The 25,941-nt window shown below is 48.1% G+C and overlaps 1 protein-coding gene across 1 annotated transcript in view; it reads left to right on the top strand.

The window, feature by feature from the left end:
* Positions 1 to 8,128: 8,128 nt before the first annotated feature.
* The window catches only part of LOC135397888 (protein kinase C-like 3), a 40,870-nt gene continuing 23,057 nt past the window's right edge, over positions 8,129 to 25,941 (top strand). The window contains exon 1 of the mRNA XM_064629405.1: positions 8,129 to 8,201. The gene's annotated coding sequence lies outside the window, so the exon portion shown is untranslated. The remainder of the gene's footprint in view (positions 8,202 to 25,941) is intronic.

Below are 25,941 nucleotides of genomic sequence, written 5' to 3'. Positions count from 1 at the left end.
GTGCGGGAGACCACGCAGAACCTCATCGACGAAACGCTGGAACGACTGTGCTGCGTTTCGTAGGCCGAACGGCATTCTTAGTTATTCAAAGAGCCTGAAAGGGGTTGTTATGGCCGTCTTTGCGATGCTGTCGGGATGCATGGGGATTTGGTGATATGCTCTCACCAAGTCAATTTTAGAGAATGTTGTAGAGCCATGAAGGGAAACAGCAAAGTCATGTATATGGGGCATGGGATAGCGATCGGGGATTGTGACCCAATTCAGCGCGCGATAGTCGCCGCAAGGGCGCCAGTCCCCGGTACGCTTGGGCACCATGTGTAGGGCAGATGCCCAACTGCTTGACGAGGGTCACACGATGCCGAGCTCAAGCATGTGTTGGAATTCATTTCGTGCAATCTCGAGTTTTTCTGGTGCAAGGCGGCGAGGGCGCTCGAAGACGGGCGGGCCAGATGTTTCGATATGATGATTGACGCTATGCTTGACCGGCCGCAAATCGTTGGATGGTGAAGTCAAGTCGGGAAAGTCTTCGAGTATCGCGGCGTAAGGGGACTCAGAGCATGTGCGCAGCAGGTGCAAAGATGATGGTGGGATGCGGGTTTCCATACCCGACACGCAGAGCTTGGTGTTTGCATCAGTAAGAGAGCGATGACGCATGTTGACTACAAGATGGAAATGGGAGAGGAAATCGGTGCCTAAAATGGGATGCGCGACGTCGGCCACGAAGAAAATCCAGCGGAACGTTTTCCGCAAGCCAAAGTCGAGAGTGAGCGAACGTTGTTCGTACGTCTTGATGGGGCTCTTGTTGGCGGCTTGTAGAGAAGGATCGGTGTAAATGCGGCGGCGGTCAATGGATGAGGCGAAGATGACACTGACCGCGGCGCCGGTGTCGACGAGAAATCGAAGTTTTGAGGGATGATCGGTGATAAAGAAGAGACGACCGTGGTGAGGACCGGCAACAGCGGTCGCGACTAGTTGCCAGGGTTGGTTTTTCCTGGAAGATGCAGGGTTCCAGGCACTTAGTCGCTGCTTTGCCGAAACGCTCATGATACCAGCAGAGCTGGAAATGTGGCGTGCGCCTGGGCGAGAAACGACGGCTGGGTGAGAAACGGAAACGCGGACGGAATGAACGTCGAGGACTTGGAGACCTGGGGCGAGCGGAGACTGCCGCTAACTGAGTCTTGAGTACTGCGATTTCGTCTTCTAGCCGACGGGAAGGGGCTGAATCTGGGGTGGAGCTGGGTATGGATAAGCGAGACAGCGCGGAGGAGAGCTGGCGAACCTCTTCGCATAGCGAGTCGCAGTTAGAGCAGGTTGCAGCAGTAGCAGGAGCTGTGCAGGGTGCTTGTGCGGGAGGCTGCAAAGCAGCAATCGTGTGGGAGGTTCCGAAAGGTGGTGTCGCTTCCATAATCCGGTCCGCGAGCTCTGACAACTCGCGAAGGGGAACAGTGGGAGAGGCGGAGAGGCGGAGAGAATCATCTGGACGGTGTGAGGAAGTCGCTGGAGAAACAGTTCTCGCAAAATCGACTCGTCTAGAGCTGAGAACTCGTCTCCGAGTAGCTGATACATCTGCCTCAGAAACTAGGTCGGCTTACGATCACCTAATTCTTCGGTAGTGAGCAGCTGCCGCAGACGTTGTTGCTGGGACTCGGACAAGCGTTTGATAATTTGCTGCTTCAGGGTATCATAAGGGTTGTCGGATGGAGGGTTCGTCACGATGTCCCGGACCTCCGCCATGACTGAGGCAGACAAAACGGTAAGGGCGGCGTAGTACTTCGTGTGCTTGCTGATGATATGCCGCTTGGTGAATTCGGCCTCGGCCAGGACATACCAGAGGGCTGGGTCGTTGTGCCAAAAGCTTGGCAGTTTGATGTCGGTAAAGTTGACCTGGGCAGAACCAGTGGCCGGATTATGATCGTCTTGGTGTTGATCCATGGCTTAATCTTGGTTGCAGGAAGGACCGAAACGTCCGGGTCACCAAATATGTGGGAGCTAGCAAGGAGCAACCACACTGGGACAGAGGTCCCATGGGGCGAGATTTTATTTCTAGAATGAGCGAGGATGATGTCCGAGATCGTGTGCGTGAAAAGGGCATGCTGTTCGTCTTCTTTTCCGGTAGGTGGCCGCCACAGACCTATAGCTGTAACACTGTCTGACTGTGTTCCGAAGGAGGTAGATCACACCCGTCGAAGTGTTCAGTGGTCACTTCCCGTAAATGTCGAGCGGATGTGCAAACTGAACGGAAGTTACCTGTCTTGTTGCAGGCAAAACATCTTTGATATCTGGCTTTACAAGATGTAGAATTCGCAAGGTGATTCGTAGAGCCGCATCGAAACCAGTGATTTTTCGACGATTTTTGGCGGGTATGTTTTTCATGTTCTGTTTGTGAAGAATGTTTTCTTGCAAACTTCCGCATTACCCATTGTACAGCACCTTCATCTGTTTCATCAGTGGATTCCCGAGATTCCATCTGAGACTATTGGAATTGCCGTGCAAGCTGAACTGCTCGGGCCAGTGTAAGAGAGTGTCCTTCGTGGAGAAGGCGGTCACGTAGATAAGGAATATTTGTAGATTCAACGATCTGGTCCCGCAGCATGGAATCGGACCCGTCACACGTGCTAGTAAGTTGCCAAAGAGCTACAACAAATTCATCAATATCTTCACTCGGCTGCTGCCGGCGTTGGCGAAACCGATGCCTCTAGGCAATGGGGTTCACGGACGTTGAATAATGTGCGTCCAGAATTTGAAGTGCTACTTCCTTGGCGTCCTCTTCAGTAGAATCAGCTGTCGTGGCAGCAGACTGAGGCAATAAATCGAAGATCCTCTGATCTTCGGTACCGAAGCAGTGCTACAGAATTGCTTTCTGGCGATCCTTCGACTGCGTGTTCAACCCGGAAACAACGAAGTAGTCGAGAAACCCACGTCACCCACGGTACAGAAGGCTTACTGGGCTTTGGCAAGAAGACTAGCGGCGGTGGTAACCCAGACATTGTAGAAAATAGTTGAAAGGTGCCTTGCAAGAAAAGCAGAACTGCAGCAGTTTTTCCCTCGTCGCCAAGTTGTTCTGTGGTGTCGTAGTTCTTACCCGATGTCCAGATCGTACACGCCAGCCGCCATTTCATTCTCGTGTCTACTTTATTTATCTTCTTCTACTACTCTCACACTCACGCAATAAGGTACCGTCGTAAAGTTGGTTTCCCTTCCTCAAAAACTTACGATAGGGGGAAAAATATTCGGTTTCTTTAACGGACCCTGACACACCGCACACCATGTGTGTGATTAGAAAGCGCCCTACTTATGAAAACAGCGCTATCACCACAAGTAGCGCTGACGGTGGTAAACAGGAGCGCCCTCTGGCCGAGCTGAACGAGCCTTACTAAGTGAACCCTGTATTCACACTAGTCAGTTTTCTGCCGGCTGACGCTCAGGCGGCAGGGAACGTCACCGCTCTCTGGTGCCACGTGACCGGCGCTTTTCGACGCGTCACCACTTCCTGTTCTCCGGAGCGGCAGTCGAAGGCAGCCGGATATCTTGTCCTCCCGGCACAGATTCTGACGACCGATGGCGTCTGCTGCCGGCAGAAGGAGAAGGTGACGCAGCGGATACGGATCGCGTTAGCTCTTTATTTCATCAGAATTGCTCGGCTTATGTAGTGTTCCCTCAAAATAAAGGGGACCTCCAATGGAGACGTTGAGAGTGAGACTTCGCTGTGTTCTGAACTTGTGTCATAGACGCTACGAAACTTGACCCATTGTTATCTGGAGATGGGATGACATTGTGAATGTCCTTCTTTTCTTCCGCAACTTCTGTAAGATGGTAAAATGGTACATAGGAGATGATTGAGAAAAGGATGTTGTGAGATAAGCAGCGCCCAGAAAGACGATCAAACGAGAGGGTAGCAGAAAGCGTGAGGGGGATTCCGGACGGAAGGGTACATAGGAAAGTGCCACGGTATGGTGAATAGCGAGAGCAGACGAGAAAAAAAGTGATCAATGGTCTGATCCAATGGCAATGAGGACAACGAGGGGAACGAATGCAGCGGATGCGAGAGAGGGGACTCGACAGCGGAAGAGAGCAAGTAAAACTTCCATCCGGCGCGAACCCGAGAGGAGGGGTTCCAGGTGAGCTTGTTCTGGCCTTGAAAGAAAGATGGAGGTCATGGAGGACCTGTCAAGTTGCAAACATCTTTGGTACATCAGATAGATAATCTCACTGTGGCCTTTAACCCTGTATATGACCCTGTTTACAGGGGTATACAGGGGCTGTATACAGGGACTTTGTATTTAACCCTGTATATAGAGGGTCCACAAGGTGCCTGCGCGGCCCTTCAGTAGTAGTGCATGCACAATATAAGAAGATCGGATTTCGAAACTGGGGTAGAATATAAAGATGATAATATTTGGGCGCTCTTTGGCTAAGTGTGTATTGCAGACTTTGGAAGTTTGTTGGTTTCGTTATATTTGAGTAAAGGCAGAATTGCCAGCCAAGTGCAAGAAACAGCCACCCTCGCAAGTGCTGTCAGCAGTTTCATTGGCGGGAATGCCGGCGTGACTGGGAACCCAGGATAGACAGATCCTATGCACAAAGGAGGGGCGAAAAGCGCATAGTAAACGATGCCCGTAAGAATCAGTGCTGCATTCTAGATTCAAAATAGGGAAAGACAGTCCGTAACGAGTGCAGCGAAGTGCTTCGTCTCCGTTCTCTATGTCGTGCTTTGTCCTTTGCGCTGTTATTACGCACCAACTACCCTAGTTCCGAACTGTCGCCAAGCTCTCACACTTTACAACTTGATTGATAATTGACGTAATTTGCCGCTATAGTTCACTGATTTTTCATTCGTCGCATTCGTCCACTCTTCTTTGGATGGTTTCTTGTAATATCTCAAAGTATCTTGTAATGATGTGAAATCATCAAAGTGGCTGAGCCGTTCTACAACGCTTCTTTGCCGCCTTTCTTTCCTCAGTTCATCCTGTTCCAGCTCCTCCCAAACATGAAAAGAAAAATTCATACCAAAAGCGAAAACCGTAAGTACGCATGAGAATCTACTATCCCGAGCTTGCTGACATTGTGGCATACCGCCGGATGAAAGCTAAGGTAACACAAGAACTTAAGAACGAAGACCGGAAGCGTTGGCGTAAGTTTTGTGAACACCTCTCACCGTTTAACCCCGCCACAAAGATCTGGAGGACAATTCGAGCTCTGAAGGATGCGCCTCCACAAAAGAATCGTCTCGCGCCATTGGCTATCGTTAAGGGTGCAGACGAAACCACGCTAGCGAAACGGCGAGCCCTTTCACCATCACCACCACCACCACGCTAGCGACAGATTTGTCCATAGTCCTAACGACACCGGCGGCTGCATCAACGTCTTTGGTGCACAACAGTTTTGTCCAGAGCTTGACGACAGAAATCCACCAAGACTGGCTCCATCCTTATGGACCGCGACTTTACTCTAATCAAGGTGAAGACTGCGTTGAAACTTGTGAATGTGCAATCGTCCACAGGACCAGATAAAATCACCTATGCCGCACTGCGAAACCTTGACGAGCAGTTACTCCACGCTCTCCTTCATGTTTATAATACGTCTTGACGACAGGGATCCGTACCATCTACCTGGAAGGAGGCATTAGTTGTTCCCATCCTGAAACCAGGCAAACCCCCAAATGCCCTATCCTCCTTTTGCCCCATGTGCCTGACAAGCTCTATGGGAAAACTGATGGAGAGAATGGTCTTGCACCGCCCCGACTGGTGGTTCGAAAAACAAGGTGCATTCCCTCAAGAAATGGCTGGATTTCGTCGCCACCGAAGCTCCATGGATCCAGTTCTCGACCTAGTCTCTACAGTTGAACATGCTCGTGCTCATCGGTGGATCGTTGTATCGGTCGTCCTGGACATTAAGCGCGCGTATGATACCGCCTCGCAGATCTGTGTGCTCAACGGGTTGCGGTTTTTTTGAGTATCTGTTCGACTCTTCAGTTGGCTCCACGATTTCCTTACGGACCGAACTGTCGCTGTCCGCACATCTCACGGCCAAAGCCCTCAGCACCCTGTTCATGAAGGTATACCCCAAGGAAGCATTCTCAGTCCTACACTCTACAATGTGCTTATGGCAACACTAAAACCGATAGTTCCTCGCAAGGTAGCATTATCCGTGTATGCCGATGACGTTGCCCTTTGGACAGCAGGCAAGTCACGACCAGCCATTCAGCGCCGTTTGCAACAAGCCTTAAACAATGTCCATCTCTACCTTGCGCGACTTGGAATGGACCTTTCGCCTGAAAAGTGCGTCGGGCTCCCTTTCACTCAAGGCTATGAGTAATTTCGCTCTTTGGGTGGGTGCAAAGAAGCTCGAGCCTGTGCGTTCCCATCGCTTCCTTGGTGTGGTCCTGGACTCGAACCTGCGCTGGGCTCGCCACATTAAGCACCTTGAAACCAAAGTGCAGCGATGGCTTCCTGGAAATCAACATCTTCTTGGCTTAGCCTGGGGCTGTGATCGACGCTCCCTTCTAGCCGTTCACGCCGCTTTGGTGAAGGCGACTGTGCTTTACAGCCTTCCAGTCCTACACAGGGTTTCTACAATTTCGTTAGATACCCTTCGAACCCTGTTCGAGCGAAGCCTTCGTCGTTGCCTTGGAGTTCCAAGAAAGGCTGAAACACGGCAAGTCCTAGATGAAGCTGGTGAACTCCCGGTGGAGGTCCTCCGTGCGCGGGAAACGGCTCGACACTTCCTACGTTTGCGTGCACACGTTCAGGAAAATTCGATACCGCCATGAAAGTGATTTCTATCGCGTAGCGCAGAGGACACGCCAGGCTCTCACTGGCTTCACACCTAAGGACGTCACACCGCTGATCGCCTCCTGGTCTCTTCCTGTGCCACCCACCTTCGAACGTCTTCCTGACCTCCAGGACCGCAGAGATCAGGTTCCCCCTGAAGTCCTTCGAGCCCATTTTTATGCTCTCGTAGACACGAAATTTTCTACCTCTGCCGCCGCGTACAGCGATGGCGCATTTCTAAATGGGAAGTCCGCGTCGGCACTCGTCATCCCCTCCGAAGGCGTAGTTGAAGGACGTCGCCTTTGGCATCATACCTCATCCACAGCTGCGGAACTCTACGCCATACGTTTCTTTCTGCAGCACATCGTTCTCTTTACCCCACGGAATTGGGTGGTGTTCACTGACTCCGCATCTGCGCTGCAAGCATTTGGAAATTCTGGCATACGAGGCTCCACCGCACCGTTCGTTATGGATGTGTTAATGGCTTACAAACTTGTCCACAAAGCAGGGCACAGGCTCGTTCTCCAATGGGTTCCATCCCATTGCGGTGTCGAAGGCAATGAACAGGCTGACAGCGCCGCCGAAGCAGCTTTCTCGTCTCGGAGACGGACGCGTATTGCACTGCTGAGAGGAGATCGTCGGTCCGTACTTCGACGCCTCGTGACTCCTCTGGCTACCCGCCAACGGACCGCTGACATTCTGCCCCCCGCCATGCTGAGCAGAGTTGATCCAGCGCTCGCTTTCCGCATGCCTGCACATATCTCTCGTCAAAATGCCGCATTAGTTCATCGAATGCGCCTCGACGTGGCCTTCACAGCACAGTGGCGCTACCCCTTGAGACAAGTTGCCTCTAGGCACTGCAGCCACTGCGGTGCTGTTGAAGATCTAGAGCACATTCTTCTCCATTGCCCACACTACCAACCTACCAACCTTCCCGAACCACACTCTTCGCATCCCTCAACGAGCTAGACTCCAGCCCCCTCTCTCTCACAAAATTGTTTGGTCCCTGGCCACATCCAGCACACCAACGCTCTGCCCTCAAGGCTCTCTTCGCCTTTCTGGACACCACAGGACTTCGATCCTTATTGTGAAGGGACTCATTATTTTATTCCCCGCATCACCACCAGCAATGGGGTAGAGTATCGCCCCCGGCGATGAAACTCCCCTGCCATCATCCCGTAATAAAGTTGTTGTTTTTACTCCCCGCGAGCTGTCCCTTTATATTCAGTGTGCGAGATGGTGTCATCCTCGTAAGTTTTCTCAAGAGGCGAGTAAAAGTAAATAATATTATAATGAACGTTCATTTTTAGTACGTGCTGTACGAGCAACCATGGACATGATCGCTCGCTTCACGTGCACAATGATCAGGGCCTGGCGTCGTGTCAGTGCACGCTGGCTTCTTCATACATGGCCCGAAATTCCTTCAAAAAGGTAAGACTTACATGCAGGGTGATATGCGTCTAGGGCACTAAGAATCGTCTGTGGTGTGCTATGCTGTGAAGATACCATTAGCTAGGACATATTGCTACACGGATTGCTACACATTGCTACACATTGCTACGGATTGCTACACATTGTAGACATATTGCTACACGGATTTATACACTGTAGGCTCTAAAGGCCGAAAATTTACCGAAATCGTCTACAAGCTAGGTGCCTGCGCGGCCCTTCAGTAGTAGTGCATGCAGAATATAAGAAGATTGGACTCCGAAACTCGGGTAGAATATGAATATGATAATATTTGGGCGCTCTTTGGTTAAGTTTGTATTGCGGACTTTGGAAGTTCGTTGGTTTCGTTATATTTGAGTAGAAACATCTTCCGTTAGGCTTTGTTCTATGAACCACACGATGTCTTTTCGCAACTTATTTTCCTTCGTTAAAAACACCCAGTACTCATCAGAAAAAGAAGGGGAGAGTGTAACGAATACAAAACATATATTACATCCTAGCACTATAAAACAGACAACCTGCAAGGATACAGAGATCCGTCATTTTATGAGATGATTCGTGCGGTTAAATGCAGCTAATCAATTTCGGGCGGTTAAGGGGGATGTATTCGCACATCGATTTCTATTACGCCGTGAATGTGCCCATCTCATCGAACACGTATTTCAGTGTTCGAAACGCAAGCATGATGTGATGCCCTTATAATAACGTAATGGCAACATCAGCCTTCTGCAACCAGAAGTGCACTGCGATGTATATATATATATATATATATATATATATATATATATATATATATAATCTGCTGAAAAAGCCATTAAAGAGTCAAGTAAATAACACTAGACGAGTTTGAAATTCAAAATTACGGATTAAGATGGCTTCTATGGGTGCACGCAGAGAAACATATACTCATGGAACGATGCGACAGCACCAGAGGACACGTGTTTGCGGCTCGTCAGCTCTGAGTAGCTGTGCTTATATATATATATATATATAGAAGTTCAAAAAAAGACGCGGAAACAGATTTTAAGGAAGTTACAAACACTAGTTTATTACATAGGGAGACGTTAAAAAGAGCAAGGGGTCGACGTTTCGACAGTAGCACTGTCTTCGTCAGGACAAAAGATGCGTAGCTGGTTACACATTACTTAAATAGGTTTGGTACATGACGTCATAATCGGTACGGGCACGCCACAGCCAATGAGTCAGATTCGGGAATATTCCAGAAGGTCAAGTCCGGGTGGTGATGTCATTCGCCGTAGGTCACTTTCCGCTTTGGGGAAAATTCCGGGCAGGATGAGCCCTGCTTCAAACTTTGCTGAAAAAAAGAAAAGAAAAGAAGAAAACAAAAGCAGAAAGGAAACGAAAAGGAAGAAAGTGTAGCTCATCTAGGCGGCCAGATTTCTTACAGTTGAAAGTGCTCCGAGATCTTCGTTAATGGTTGATTGGAATTTGTAAATGAGATAAGATTCGCGTTGTTCCCTGCACCGATCTGAGCTAAAATTTGACTGGAGAATAAAAAGTGACACATTGTTTAGTGAATGACCTGGTTGCTTGAAATGGCGAGAGACCGGGAGGTTTGGCTTTTTTGTAACGTCAGATCGGTGGTTGTTGAACCTGATCCGAAATGATGTTTTAGTCTGACCAACGTATCGTGCTTGGCACATGCCGGACTGAATGGCATAAATGACGTTAGATGAATTACAGTCGAAGTCACCATTAATTTTGACGGAGAAATTGGAATTAGTACTTTTAAGTACTTGGGTTCTTTGCATTAATTTGCATATTTGGCACCTGCGACCATCACATGGGTGACAGCCGTTCCCTGGATGCGCTGCTTTGCTAACTTTAGAGCTAACTAGATTATCGTGCAGGTTGCGCGCGCGTCTGTAGGTTACCCGCGGTGGCTGAGGAAAAATTTGTCCCATGCGCTCCGATTGGAGAAGGATACTATGGTGACGGTTTAGTATATTGTTAACGCTTGGAATATTGCTGCTAAATGTTAAGATGAGGTTTACGGAACCATTATCTAACACGCGTTTGTGGTCTTGGAACAGGGCTTTGCGATCTGCTTTGCGGGCTTTGTTTAGAGCGTCGTCAACTAGGCTAGGTGGAAATTGACGACCGATGAATGTTTCCCTAAGTTGAGCTAGATTTCTGTCCAAGTCATCGTCACTGGAACAGATGCGCGTGTATCGAAGTGCTTGGCTGTAAGGGATGGCAAGTTTAGTATGACGCGGGTGACAACTGTTAAATGCTAGATACTGTTGAGAGTCCGTAGGTTCACGGAACAAGTTTGTGGACAAGACCCCGTTGGTTAACTTTACTTGGACATCGAGAAAGTTAACGGTTAGAGGGGAATAAGAATGCGTGAACTTGATGGCCGGATGTACTTTGTTAAAGTCGCTGATAAATGTGATTAGGTCATCTTCTGAGTGTGGCCACACCATGAAGATGTCGTCGAGGAACCGCTTGTAAAGCGTGGGCTTCTTTAGGCGCTTAGACAGAAATTCCTCCTCTAGAGCTCCCATAAAAATATTTGCATAGTTAGGTGCCATTTTTGTACCCATAGCCGTGCCATGAACTTGCAAGTAGTGCTTACCGTCAAATTCGAAGTTGTTATTTTTCAGAATAAGATTGAGAAATGTGCATAGGACACAAGAATCGTATGCGGTATCAGAATATTTTGAAAATGCCCTTTCAGCTGCAGCAATGCCATCTTCGTGGGGGATGTTAGTATATAGCGAGGAAACGTCTAGCGTGACTAGCAAACTGGAAGAAGGAGGCTGACATTCACTTAAAACTTGAAGAAAGTGATTGGTGTCCTTAATATAGGATGGTAGTTTAGGAGGTATATCTTTAAGAAGGTGGTCAACAAAGCTTGAAATGTTCTCGGTAGCTGTACCGTTGCATGAAACTATTGGGCGCCCTGGATTTCCAGGTTTATGAATTTCAGGGAGCATATAGAACCTGCCCGCTGCCGGGTCTTTGGGGAGTAGATAATCGTATAGGGTGGAATCTATCTTTTTACTTGCTTTTAGATCTTTTAGACTGCGGAGAATATGAGCCGTAATTTCCTCTGTAGGGTCAGCCTCGAGGAGTTGGTAGAACGATGCGCACGATAATTGCCGGACGCCTTCGTTAATGTAATTTTCTTTGTCCATTACTACGATTGCACCACCTTTGTCAGCTTTTTTAATGACTATGTCACTGCGGTCCCGAAAGTCAGAAAGGCTGCGCTGCTCAGCCGGCGTTAGATTTGGCTTCGATTTGCTGTTGCATGATTGAACTGCACGGATATACATGTCCAGAGCCTTTTCACGGTTAGCCTCTGGCGTAAAGTTGGATAGCGGTTTAAATGGGTTGGAATCTGACTTAGGTTTGTCATGAAAGTATTCCTTCAGACGTAGACGGCGGGCGAAATTATCTAAGTCCAGATAAAGTTGGTATTCATCTAGCTTGTTGTTAGTGGGGCAGAATGAGAGGCCACGGCTGAGTAGTGAGATTTCCGAATCGGTAAGTTCGTGGGACGATAAATTAACGACGTTATGGGACTTATGAGATAGCATCTCCGCTGATGAGGCTGCTGGGGTGGGACCTGTTTTTCTAGCAAGTAGATGATGATTTTGCGATGGAGTATTAGTTGTACCTGCATTACTTATACGATCACAGTCCTGAGCTGACACATTGGGTTCAAGCGTAGCTGGAGTATTAACGTTGTCCCTGACTAGCTTCCTCCGCTTAGCATTGCGAATTGCCTCTTCCCTTTCTTTTGCGTATTGTGCTAATTCTAACTGGTGGTTGTCTGCTCCACGCAGAAAAACAGATACTCATGGAACGATGCGGCAGCACCAGAGGACACGTGTTTCGCCGTGTTTGCGGCTCGTCGGCCCTGGGTAGCTGCGCATCGTTCCGAATTGGCAAACCAAGGGTCACTCAGCGAGCGATATACACCTGGGAGGGTGACTGAGCACTCCTCAATGCCACAGTGCAAGCCAGTGAATTATAATGCAGGGGGAAAAGCCATTAAAGGAACAAATAAATGATGCTAGACGTGTTTGTAATTCAAACTTACAGATTAACATGGCTTCTATGGCTGCACGCAGAAAAACAGATACTCATGGAACGATGCGGCAGCACCAGAGGACACGTGTTTCGCCGTGTTTGCGGCTCGTCGGCCCTGGGTAGCTGCGCATCGTTCCGAATTGGCAAACCAGGGGTCACTCAGCGAGCGATATACACCTGGGAGGGTGACTGAGCACTCCTCAATGCCACAGTGCAAGCCAGTCAATTATAATGCAAGGGGAAAAGCCATTAAAGAAACAAATAAATGATGCTAGACGTGTTTGTAATTCAAACTTACAGATTAACATGGCTTCTATGGCTGCACGCAGAAAAACAGATACTCATGGAACGATGCGGCAGCACCAGAGGACACGTGTTTCGCCGTGTTTGCGGCTCGTCGGCCCTGGGTAGCTGCGCATCGTTCCGAATTGGCAAACCAAGGGTCACTCAGCGAGCGATATACACCTGGGAGGGTGACTGAGCACTCCTCAATGCCACAGTGCAAGCCAGTCAATTATAATGCAAGGGGAAAAGCCATTAAAGAAACAAATAAATGATGCTAGACGTGTTTGTAATTCAAACTTACAGATTAACATGGCTTCTATGGCTCCACGCAGAAAAACAGATACTCATGGAACGATGCGGCAGCACCAGAGGACACGTGTTTCGCCGTGTTTGCGGCTCGTCGGCCCTGGGTAGCTGCGCATCGTTCCGAATTGGCAAACCAAGGGTCACTCAGCGAGCGATATACACCTGGGAGGGTGACTGAGCACTCCTCAATGCCACAGTGCAAGCCAGTGAATTATAATGCAGGGGGAAAAGCCATTAAAGGAACAAATAAATGATGCTAGACGTGTTTGTAATTCAAACTTACAGATTAACATGGCTTCTATGGCTGCACGCAGAAAAACAGATACTCATGGAACGATGCGGCAGCACCAGAGGACACGTGTTTCGCCGTGTTTGCGGCTCGTCGGCCCTGGGTAGCTGCGCATCGTTCCGAATTGGCAAACCAGGGGTCACTCAGCGAGCGATATACACCTGGGAGGGTGACTGAGCACTCCTCAATGCCACAGTGCAAGCCAGTCAATTATAATGCAAGGGGAAAAGCCATTAAAGAAACAAATAAATGATGCTAGACGTGTTTGTAATTCAAACTTACAGATTAACATGGCTTCTATGGCTCCACGCAGAAAAACAGATACTCATGGAACGATGCGGCAGCACCAGAGGACACGTGTTTCGCCGTGTTTGCGGCTCGTCGGCCCTGGGTAGCTGCGCATCGTTCCGAATTGGCAAACCAAGGGTCACTCAGCGAGCGATATACACCTGGGAGGGTGACTGAGCACTCCTCAATGCCACAGTGCAAGCCAGTGAATTATAATGCAGGGGGAAAAGCCATTAAAGGAACAAATAAATGATGCTAGACGTGTTTGTAATTCAAACTTACAGATTAACATGGCTTCTATGGCTGCACGCAGAAAAACAGATACTCATGGAACGATGCGGCAGCACCAGAGGACACGTGTTTCGCCGTGTTTGCGGCTCGTCGGCCCTGGGTAGCTGCGCATCGTTCGGGATTGGCAAACCAGGCGTCACTCAGCGAGCGTTATACACTTGGGAGGGTGACTGAGCACTCCTCAATGCCACAGTGCAAGCCAGTGAATTATAATGCAGGGGGAAAAGCCATTAAAGGAACAAATAAATGATGCTAGACGTGTTTGTAATTCAAACTTACAGATTAACATGGCTTCTATGGCTGCACGCAGAAAAACAGATACTCATGGAACGATGCGGCAGCACCAGAGGACACGTGTTTCGCCGTGTTTGCGGCTCGTCGGCCCTGGGTAGCTGCGCATCGTTCCGAATTGGCAAACCAGGGGTCACTCAGCGAGCGATATACACCTGGGAGGGTGACTGAGCACTCCTCAATGCCACAGTGCAAGCCAGTCAATTATAATGCAAGGGGAAAAGCCATTAAAGAAACAAATAAATGATGCTAGACGTGTTTGTAATTCAAACTTACAGATTAACATGGCTTCTATGGCTCCACGCAGAAAAACAGATACTTATGGAACGATGCGGCAGCACCAGAGGACACGTGTTTCGCCGTGTTTGCGGCTCGTCGGCCCTGGGTAGCTGCGCATCGTTCCGAATTGGCAAACCAAGGGTCACTCAGCGAGCGATATACACCTGGGAGGGTGACTGAGCACTCTTCAATGCCACAGTGCAAGCCAGTGAATTATAATGCAGGGGGAAAAGCCATTAAAGGAACAAATAAATGATGCTAGACGTGTTTGTAATTCAAACTTACAGATTAACATGGCTTCTATGGCTGCACGCAGAAAAACAGATACTCATGGAACGATGCGGCAGCACCAGAGGACACGTGTTTCGCCGTGTTTGCGGCTCGTCGGCCCTGGGTAGCTGCGCATCGTTCCGAATTGGCAAACCAAGGGTCACTCAGCGAGCGATATACACCTGGGAGGGTGACTGAGCACTCTTCAATGCCACAGTGCAAGCCAGTGAATTATAATGCAGGGGGAAAAGCCATTAAAGGAACAAATAAATGATGCTAGACGTGTTTGTAATTCAAACTTACAGATTAACATGGCTTCTATGGCTGCACGCAGAAAAACAGATACTCATGGAACGATGCGGCAGCACCAGAGGACACGTGTTTCGCCGTGTTTGCGGCTCGTCGGCCCTGGGTAGCTGCGCATCGTTCGGGATTGGCAAACCAGGCGTCACTCAGCGAGCGTTATACACTTGGGAGGGTGACTGAGCACTCCTCAATGCCACAGTGCAAGCCAGTGAATTATAATGCAGGGGGAAAAGCCATTAAAGGAACAAATAAATGATGCTAGACGTGTTTGTAATTCAAACTTACAGATTAACATGGCTTCTATGGCTGCACGCAGAAAAACAGATACTCATGGAACGATGCGGCAGCACCAGAGGACACGTGTTTCGCCGTGTTTGCGGCTCGTCGGCCCTGGGTAGCTGCGCATCGTTCCGAATTGGCAAACCAGGGGTCACTCAGCGAGCGATATACACCTGGGAGGGTGACTGAGCACTCCTCAATGCCACAGTGCAAGCCAGTCAATTATAATGCAAGGGGAAAAGCCATTAAAGAAACAAATAAATGATGCTAGACGTGTTTGTAATTCAAACTTACAGATTAACATGGCTTCTATGGCTCCACGCAGAAAAACAGATACTTATGGAACGATGCGGCAGCACCAGAGGACACGTGTTTCGCCGTGTTTGCGGCTCGTCGGCCCTGGGTAGCTGCGCATCGTTCCGAATTGGCAAACCAAGGGTCACTCAGCGAGCGATATACACCTGGGAGGGTGACTGAGCACTCTTCAATGCCACAGTGCAAGCCAGTGAATTATAATGCAGGGGGAAAAGCCATTAAAGGAACAAATAAATGATGCTAGACGTGTTTGTAATTCAAACTTACAGATTAACATGGCTTCTATGGCTGCACGCAGGTGTATATCGCTCGCTGAGTGACCCCTGGTTTGCTGATTCGGAACGATGCGCAGCTACCCAGGGCCGACGAGCCGCAAACACGGCGAAACACGTGTCCTCTGGTGCTGCCGCATCGTTCCATGAGTATCTGTTTTTCTGCGTGCAGCCATAGAAGCCATGTTAATCTGTAAGTTTGAATTACAAACACATCTAGCATCATTTATTTGTTCCTTTAATGGCTTTTCCCCTTGCATTATAATTGACTGGCTTGCACTGTGGCATTGAGGAGTGCTCAGTCACCCTCCCAGGTGTATATCGCTCGCTGAGTGACCCCTGGTTTGCCAATTCGGAACGATGCGCAGCTACACAAGGCCGACGAGCCGCAAACACGGCGAAACACGTGTCCTCTGGTGCTGCCGCATCGTTCCATGAGTATCTGTTTTTCTGCGTGCAGCCATAGAAGCCATGTTAATCTGTAAGTTTGGATTACAAACACGTCTAGCATCATTTATTTGTTCCTTTAATGGCTTTTCCCCCTGCATTATAATTCACTGGCTTGCACTGTGGCATTGAGGAGTGCTCAGTCACCCTCCCAGGTGTATATCGCTCGCTGAGTGACGCCTGGTTTGCCAATCCCGAACGATGCGCAGCTACCCAGGGCCGACGAGCCGCAAACACGGCGAAACACGTGTCCTCTGGTGCTGCCACATCGTTCCATGAGTATCTGTTTTTCTGCGTGCAGCCATAGAAGCCATGTTAATCTGTAAGTTTGAATTACAAACACGTCTAGCATCATTTATTTGTTCCTTTAATGGCTTTTCCCCCTGCATTATAATTCACTGGCTTGCACTGTGGCATTGAGGAGTGCTCAGTCACCCTCCCAGGTGTATATCGCTCGCTGAGTGACCCCTGGTTTGCCAATTCGGAACGATGCGCAGCTACCCAGGGCCGACGAGCCGCAAACACGGCGAAACACGTGTCCTCTGGTGCTGCCGCATCGTTCCATGAGTATCTGTTTTTCTGCGTGCAGCCATAGAAGCCATGTTAATCTGTAAGTTTGAATTACAAACACGTCTAGCATCATTTATTTGTTCCTTTAATGGCTTTTCCCCCTGCATTATAATTCACTGGCTTGCACTGTGGCATTGAGGAGTGCTCAGTCACCCTCCCAGGTGTATATCGCTCGCTGAGTGACCCCTGGTTTGCCAATTCGGAACGATGCGCAGCTACCCAGGGCCGACGAGCCGCAAACACGGCGAAACACGTGTCCTCTGGTGCTGCCGCATCGTTCCATGAGTATCTGTTTTTCTGCGTGCAGCCATAGAAGCCATGTTAATCTGTAAGTTTGAATTACAAACACGTCTAGCATCATTTATTTGTTCCTTTAATGGCCTTTCCCCCTGCATTATAATTCACTGGCTTGCACTGTTTCATTGAGGAGTGCTGAGTCACCCTCCCAGATGTATATCGCTCGCTGAGTGACCCCTGGTTTGCCAATTCGGAACGATGCGCAGCTACCCAGGGCCGACGAGCCGCAAACACGGCGAAACACGTGTCCTCTGGTGCTGCCGCATCGTTCCATGAGTATCTGTTTTTCTGCGTGCAGCCATAGAAGCCATGTTAATCTGTAAGTTTGAATTACAAACACGTCTAGCATCATTTATTTGTTCCTTTAATGGCTTTTCCCCCTGCATTATAATTCACTGGCTTGCACTGTGGCATTGAGGAGTGCTCAGTCACCCTCCCAGGTGTATATCGCTCGCTGAGTGACCCCTGGTTTGCCAATTCGGAACGATGCGCAGCTACCCAGGGCCGACGAGCCGCAAACACGGCGAAACACGTGTCCTCTGGTGCTGCCGCGTCGTTCCATGAAGCTTAAGAGGGCGGTTGACCACGAGAATGAAATACATAGGACAAATCAGAAGACGACAAAGAGCTTACAGGAAAACACAAACGGGAGTTTACTAAGACTTATATTAAGACTATATATATATATATATATATATATATATATATATATATACACCCAGAGCTGACGAGCCGCAAACACGGCGAAACACGTGTCCTCTGGTGCTGTCGCATCGCTCCATGAGTATCTGTTTCAGTGCGTGCAGCCGTAGAAGCCACCTTAATATGTAATTTTGAATAACAAACATGTCTAGTGTCATCTACTTGTTTATTTTATGGCTTTTTCCCCTGCATTATATATATATATATATATATGGGACTGGATGGGACGGGATATATACAGGGTGTCCCAGAAAACGTGTCATTGAATTATAACAAAAAAAAAACTACACCACCTAGAGTCATGCGGTCAATGGCATTTGTTCTTACTGGGTTTTTGCCACCTCCTCATGTGAATGTCGTGTAACGTAAGTTTAATTATGTAAATTTTTGCGAGCTTAAGTCGGAAATTTGCCTAGGAAAGGTCACTTTTTTACCCCACCAATGTGAAGAGCGTGTCTAATTTAGTCAAATTAATGATAATTGACAGGAATATTCAGGAGCTATCCCATCGGAAAAAATAGCCGAGCACCATGCTCTACGGAGGTCGCACAGAATAGCGCACGATGAATTTTTCGGCGCAATCTTTGTCAGCCCGACGAAAGGAGGTTCGTAACCCAGCCCTCCCCGACATCGCAGAGAGAGATAAGACAGGCACGGCTTATCACGTCCGACTTTCGCTGGGATAGTGCTCTCCCTCTCCCAATTTTAGGAACCGTTACTTTTTCTACTATCACTCTGTGGGCTGGCTTCGGAACCTCCTTTCGTCGCACTGAGAGCGATTGCGCCCAAAAAGTCATCACGCGCTATGGTCCGGTGCTCCGAAAAGCATGATATTCAGCTATTTTTTCCGATGGGATAGCTCGTGAATATCACTGTTAATTATCATGAATTTGAGTGAATTCTGCACGCTCTTCATAATGGTGGGGTAAAAAAGTGACCTTTACTTGGCAAATTTGCGAGTTCAGTTCGCAAATATTTACATAATTAAACTTGGAGTACATGACATTCACATTAGAAGGTGGCAAAAACCTAATAAGAACAAATGCTGTTGACCGCATGATTCTAGATGGCCTAGTTTTTTTATTATAATTCAATGACACGTTTTCTGGGACACCCTGTATATATATATATAAACTATAAAGAGGTGGGAAAAGCCATAAAAAAAGTAAATGATGCTAGACGTGTTTGAAACTCAAACTTACAGATTAAAATGGCTTCTACGGCTGCACGTAGAGAAAGAGATATTCATTGAACGATGCGACAGCACCAGAGGACACGTGTTTCGCCGTGTTTGCGGCTCGTCGGCCCTGGGTAGCTGCGCATCGTTCGGGATTGGCAAACCAGGCGTCACTCAGCGAGCGTTATACACTTGTGAGGGTGACTGAGCACTCCTCAATGCCACAGTGCAAGCCAGTGAAATATAAAGAGGGGGGAAAAGCCATAAAAAAAAGTAAATGATGCTAGACGTGTTTGAAACTCAAACTTACAGATTAAAATGGCTTCTACGGCTGCACGTAAAGAAACAGATACTCATTGAACGATGCGACAGCACCAGAGGACACGTGTTTCGCCGTGTTTGCGGCTCGTCGGCCCTGGGTAGCTGCGCATCGTTCGGGATTGGCAAACCAGGCGTCACTCAGCGAGCGTTATACACTTGGGAGGGTGACTGAGCACTCCTCAATGCCACAGTGCAAGCCAGTGAAATATAAAGAGGGGGGAAAAGCCATAAAAAAAAGTAAATGATGCTAGACGTGTTTGAAACTCAAACTTACAGATTAAAATGGCTTCTACGGCTGCACGTAGAGAAACAGATACTCATTGAACGATGCGACAGCACCAGAGGACACGTGTTTCGCCGTGTTTGCGGCTCGTCGGCCCTGGGTAGCTGCGCATCGTTCGGGATTGGCAAACCAGGCGTCACTCAGCGAGCGTTATACACTTGGGAGGGTGACTGAGCACTCCTCAATGCCACAGTGCAAGCCAGTGAAATATAAAGAGGGGGGGAAAGCCATAAAAAAAGTAAATGATGCTAGACGTGTTTGAAACTCAAACTTACAGATTAAAACGGCTTCTACGGCTGCACGTAGAGAAACAGATACTCATTGAACGATGCGACAGCACCAGAGGACACGTGTTTCGCCGTGTTTGCGGCTCGTCGGCCCTGGGTAGCTGCGCATCGTTCGGGATTGGCAAACCAGGCGTCACTCAGCGAGCGTTATACACTTGGGAGGGTGACTGAGCACTCCTCAATGCCACAGTGCAAGCCAGTGAAATATAAAGAGGGGGGAAAAGCCATAAAAAAAAGTAAATGATGCTAGACGTGTTTGAAACTCAAACTTACAGATTAAAATGGCTTGTACGGCTGTACGTAGAGAAACAGATACTCATTGAACGATGCGACAGCACCAGAGGACACGTGTTTCGCCGTGTTTGCGGCTCGTCGGCCCTGGGTAGCTGCGCATCGTTCGGGATTGGCAAACCAGGCGTCACTCAGCGAGCGTTATACACTTGGGAGGGTGACTGAGCACTCCTCAATGCCACAGTGCAAGCCAGTGAAATATAAAGAGGGGGGAAAAGCCATAAAAAAAAGTAAATGATGCTAGACGTGTTTGAAACTCAAACTTACAGATTAAAATGGCTTCTACGGCTGCACGTAGAGAAACAGATACTCATTGAACGATGCGACAGCACCAGAGGACACGTGTTTCGCCGTGTTTGCGGCTCGTCGGCCCTGGGTAGCTGCGCATCGTTCGGGATTGGCAAACCAGGCGTCACTCAGCGAGCGTTATACACTTGGGAGGGTGACTGAGCAGTCCTCAATGCCACAGTGCAAGCCAGTGAAATATAAAGAGGGGGGGAAAGCCATAAAAAAAAGTAAATGATGCTAGAGGTGTTTGAAACTCAAACTTACAGATTAAAATGGCTTCTACGGCTGCACGTAGAGAAACAGATACTCATTGAACGATGCGACAGCACCAGGGCCGACGAGCCGCAAACACGGCGAAACACGTGTCCTCTGGTGCTGTCGCATCGTTCAATGAGTATCTGTTTCTCTACGTGCAGCCGTAGAAGCCATTTTAATCTGTAAGTTTGAGTTTCAAACACGTCTAGCATCATTTACTTTTTTTTATGGCTTTTCCCCCCTCTTTATATTTCACTGGCTTGCACTGTGGCATTGAGGAGTGCTCAGTCACCCTCCCAAGTGTATAACGCTCGCTGAGTGACGCCTGGTTTGCCAATCCCGAACGATGCGCAGCTACCCAGGGCCGACGAGCCGCAAACACGGCGAAACACGTGTCCTCTGGTGCTGTCGCATCGTTCAATGAGTATCTGTTTCTCTACGTGCAGCCGTAGAAGCCATTTTGATCTGTAAGTTTGAGTTTCAAACACGTCTAGCATCATTTACTTTTTTTTTATGGCTTTCCCCCCTCTTTATATTTCACTGGCTTGCACTGTGGCATTGAGGAGTGCTCAGTCACCCTCCCAAGTGTATAACGCTCGCTGAGTGACGCCTGGTTTGCCAATCCCGAACGATGCGCAGCTACCCAGGGCCGACGAGCCGCAAACACGGCGAAACACGTGTCCTCTGGTGCTGTCGCATCGTTCAATGAGTATCTGTTTCTCTACGTGCAGCCGTAGAAGCCATTTTAATCTGTAAGTTTGAGTTTCAAACACGTCTAGCATCATTTACTTTTTTTTTATGGCTTTTCCCCCCTCTTTATATTTCACTGGCTTGCACTGTGGCATTGAGGAGTGCTCAGTCACCCTCCCAAGTGTATAACGCTCGCTGAGTGACGCCTGGTTTGCCAATCCCGAACGATGCGCAGCTACCCAGGGCCGACGAGCCGCAAACACGGCGAAACACGTGTCCTCTGGTGCTGTCGCATCGTTCAATGAGTATCTGTTTCTCTACGTGCAGCCGTAGAAGCCATTTTAATCTGTAAGTTTGAGTTTCAAACACGTCTAGCATCATTTACTTTTTTTATGGCTTTTCCCCCCTCTTTATATTTCACTGGCTTGCACTGTGGCATTGAGGAGTGCTCAGTCACCCTCCCAAGTGTATAACGCTCGCTGAGTGACGCCTGGTTTGCCAATCCCGAACGATGCGCAGCTACCCAGGGCCGACGAGCCGCAAACACGGCGAAACACGTGTCCTCTGGTGCTGTCGCATCGTTCAATGAGTATCTGTTTCTCTACGTGCAGCCGTAGAAGCCATTTTAATCTGTAAGTTTGAGTTTCAAACACGTCTAGCATCATTTACTTTTTTTTATGGCTTTTCCCCCCTCTTTATATTTCACTGGCTTGCACTGTGGCATTGAGGAGTGCTCAGTCACCCTCCCAAGTGTATAACGCTCGCTGAGTGACGCCTGGTTTGCCAATCCCGAACGATGCGCAGCTACCCAGGGCCGACGAGCCGCAAACACGGGGAAACACGTGTCCTCTGGTGCTGTCGCATCGTTCAATGAATATCTCTTTCTCTACGTGCAGCCGTAGAAGCCATTTTAATCTGTAAGTTTGAGTTTCAAACACGTCTAGCATCATTTACTTTTTTTTATGGCTTTTCCCCCCTCTTTATATTTCACTGGCTTGCACTGTGGCATTGAGGAGTGCTCAGTCACCCTCCCAAGTGTATAACGCTCGCTGAGTGACGCCTGGTTTGCAAATCCCGAACGATGCGCAGCTACCCAGGGCCGACGAGCCGCAAACACGGCGAAACACGTGTCCTCTGGTGCTGTCGCATCGTTCAATGAGTATCTGTTTCTCTACGTGCAGCCGTAGAAGCCATTTTAATCTGTAAGTTTGAGTTTCAAACACGTCTAGCATCATTTACTTTTTTTTATGGCTTTTCCCCCCTCTTTATATTTCACTGGCTTACACTGTGGCATTGAGGAGTGCTCAGTCACCCTCCCAAGTGTATAACGCTCGCTGAGTGACGCCTGGTTTGCCAATCCCGAACGATGCGCAGCTACCCAGGGCCGACGAGCCGCAAACACGGCGAAACACGTGTCCTCTGGTGCTGTCGCATCGTTCAATGAGTATCTATAAACTATAAAGTTAGGATGTCTACTTTTAACTTTTACTTCGCACGCTTACAGAACGCTTACAGTCTTACGCATCGGGACCTTCAGCGAAAAATATTGCAAGAAAAAACCGCGTCGACATTTAGTGATTTTTCCGAGTAATTAATCGGTTTCGGTTTACATATTTCTTGCGCGGAGCAATGCACCAATGCGCTCTTTGGATCAGCTATCCGGTTGTCAATTTCGTGTTCATCCGCCTGGTTCACGCACGGGGGCGTCGGATGATTAGGAGCAGCCGCAAGAGAGGCTTTGGTACTCCTTCTCAAAGCGACTGGTAAACATCACTGGAGGTTCTGTCGTTCCGTAGGTGAGATAGCGTGCTCTTGTCATTGATGATGACGAATCCGCCGCGACCGCTGTGAACTAGTGGCATAAACTCGTAAAAATTAACTACACCAAATAGCAGGCTCCTAGCCAACAATCATCCCGAATGACAACGTTCTCGTCCGATTTGTTAAAAAGGGGAGGCGGAGCAAGTTTTTTGTCCTTATTATTATTATTATTATTATTATTATTATTATTATTATTATTATTTGTTATTTGTCCTTATTATTTGTACAAAAGCGCACGCCTCCCAGATTCATCAAATCAAGGGACAAAACGTTGTCATCAGGGATGATGGTTGGCTAGGATGGTGCTAAGTGGTGAAGTTTATTTTCAAGACTGTGGAGAAGGAGAAGAAACATCAAAGCATCTCCTGCGGTCTTGCGGCTGTTCCTTATCTTCCGTCACTCCCGTGTGTCAGCCAGGCGAATGAACACGAAATTGTCAGCCGGATAGTTGATCCAAAGAGCGCATTGGTGCACTGCTCCGCGCAAGAAATATGTAAACCGAAACCGATGAATTACTCGAAAAAATCACTAAGTGTCGACACGTTTTCCCCTTGTAATATTTTTCGCTGAAGGTCCCGATGCGTAAAACAGAGGCTCCGTAAACGTGCGAAATAAAATTTAAAAGTTCGGATGTTTATTTAATTAGTGAGCGTATGCAAATGAGCCGCTCACTACTCAGTTCACGGCCGATGTCCCAAGGATCTTCACCAAAAAGAAATTTCTTTGATGGCGCCACCTGTTCACGAGTTATTCAGCCGGGGGATTTTCGTGAAACACCCTGGGGTGTTTCCAATCTTCCGTCAACCCAGTGTGTCAACCAGGCGGATGAACATCAAATTGACAGCCGGATAGCTGATCCACAGAGCGCATTGGTGCGCTGCTCCGCGCAAGAAGTATGTAAACCGAAACCAATGAATTACTAAAAAAAATCACTAAGTGTCGATGCGGTTTTTTTCTTGCAATATTTTTCGCTCAAGGTCCCGATGCGTAAAACAGAGGTTCCGTAAGCGTGTGAAGTAAAAGTTAAAAGTTAAGATGTTTATCAAATTAGCGAGCGTATGGAAATGAACCGCTCACTACTCAGTTCATGGGCGATGTCCCAAGGATCTTTACCAAAAAGAAATTTCTTCGATAGCGCCACCTGTTCACGAATTATTCAGCCGGGGCATTTTCGTGAAACACCCTGCGCCTGGTATATATACAGGATGTCCCAGCTAAGTGTATACAGATTTTAAAAAATATATATATAACACTTTTTCCAAGATGAAATCAATTGCAATATAGCATATGCTGAAGGGCACTCCCTTGGAGGGCATTAGCAAAGTCCATAGGCAATGTCTTAATTGACTTTCAGTAATTAACCTGTTAATTATAAAAGCTACAAAGTTGTCCCAATGAGAATATCTGTTCCTTTAGGTCACCAGATGTCGTAGCCGTTTTCAGAACAAAAATCCGTTCCATAGATCGCCCGCAAAAAATTAGTGAAAGAACGCCATTTTTTTGCTTTATTTTGTTCATTGCGCATCTTCGCAGACGCGTATTTACTTCATCCCCAACGTGAGAGGTGGAAGGAGCACAGTGCCGCCTCATGCGTCAAAGATGAGCTTTAACTTGCGGAAACAAAACAAAAACAAATGTATCGGGTGACTCTATCGGAACTGGCCTTATCTTGGGTTGCATGTTCTGTTTCCTTTTAATCTTTTTCCAGGACGCGAGAGGCGATACTGTACTCTTTCTCCCTCTCACATTGGGGCTGAAGGAAAGACGCGTCTTCTAAGAAGCGCAATGAACAAAATAAATAAAAAAATAAAAAAAAGCCTTTTGTCCTGACGAAGACAGTGTCGCTGTCGAAACGTCGACCGTTCTTTTATAATATATGTGTTAAATAAATTAGTTTTGTGAACTTTCCTGTAATCTGTAGTCCACGTCTTATTATTTTACTTTTATTCAACTTCCTAGCCGTCTGATATATTAACCTCTTTGACCTATATATATATATATTGCCACGAATCATCATCGCGAAACTTCCACGGCAGGCACGAAACGGTACATCTCATCCCGGCGCATGCTGAAGAAGAAGCAAGAAGCTTCCAGACACATCGCCTGCTCTCTGGCAAACGCACGTGCTGTTTCTAGACTTTTCGGTGCGACGCTTATGTTGAATTCCAATGGCAGAGTCGGAGCAAGTGGCACACTCCGCAGTGGAGCGGCTTGATCTGGCCTAGAGCAAGTGATCCGAATCTGCGACTGGAACACTTGCGCACAACTTGGAGTTTAGCCCTGGCCAATCTTCCTTGGTGGATGGCGGCCAGAGACGGAGGAAGAAGAAGATTGTACTCATGTTCCCATACAACGCCATGTTTAGCAACATCAAGGTTCTCCTAATCTCCTAACGTTGCCCTGGTGATGTCTGGCTTATTGCTTTCTTCAAGAAAGAAAATTGCTAACGTACGACGCGAAATACTAGTCACGGCGAGGACGCGTCGGGAAGCGGCCATGTTACCGAAGCAGAGACAGGAAATAGGAAGCACGAGCGACAAGTGACACGTCACGTAGAGTTCCGGTTGAATCTGCCTATTTTGGCGGATCAGTCTGGGTTGCTCCCTGGAGCGACCTTGGCTCGAATGCCGCTCCCAATCTCCCATTGGAAGACTCCAGAACTGTTCCCAATCTGTCAATGGAACAGACTTGCTCTCGGCAGAGCAACAAAACTTGCTCTGGAAGCGCTCCGAATCTGCCATTGGAATTCAACATTAAGTG

Source organism: Ornithodoros turicata, chromosome 6, assembly GCF_037126465.1.
Source record: "Ornithodoros turicata isolate Travis chromosome 6, ASM3712646v1, whole genome shotgun sequence".
Classification (NCBI taxonomy): domain Eukaryota; kingdom Metazoa; phylum Arthropoda; class Arachnida; order Ixodida; family Argasidae; genus Ornithodoros; species Ornithodoros turicata.
This window is presented reverse-complemented; position numbering and strand designations above follow the sequence as displayed.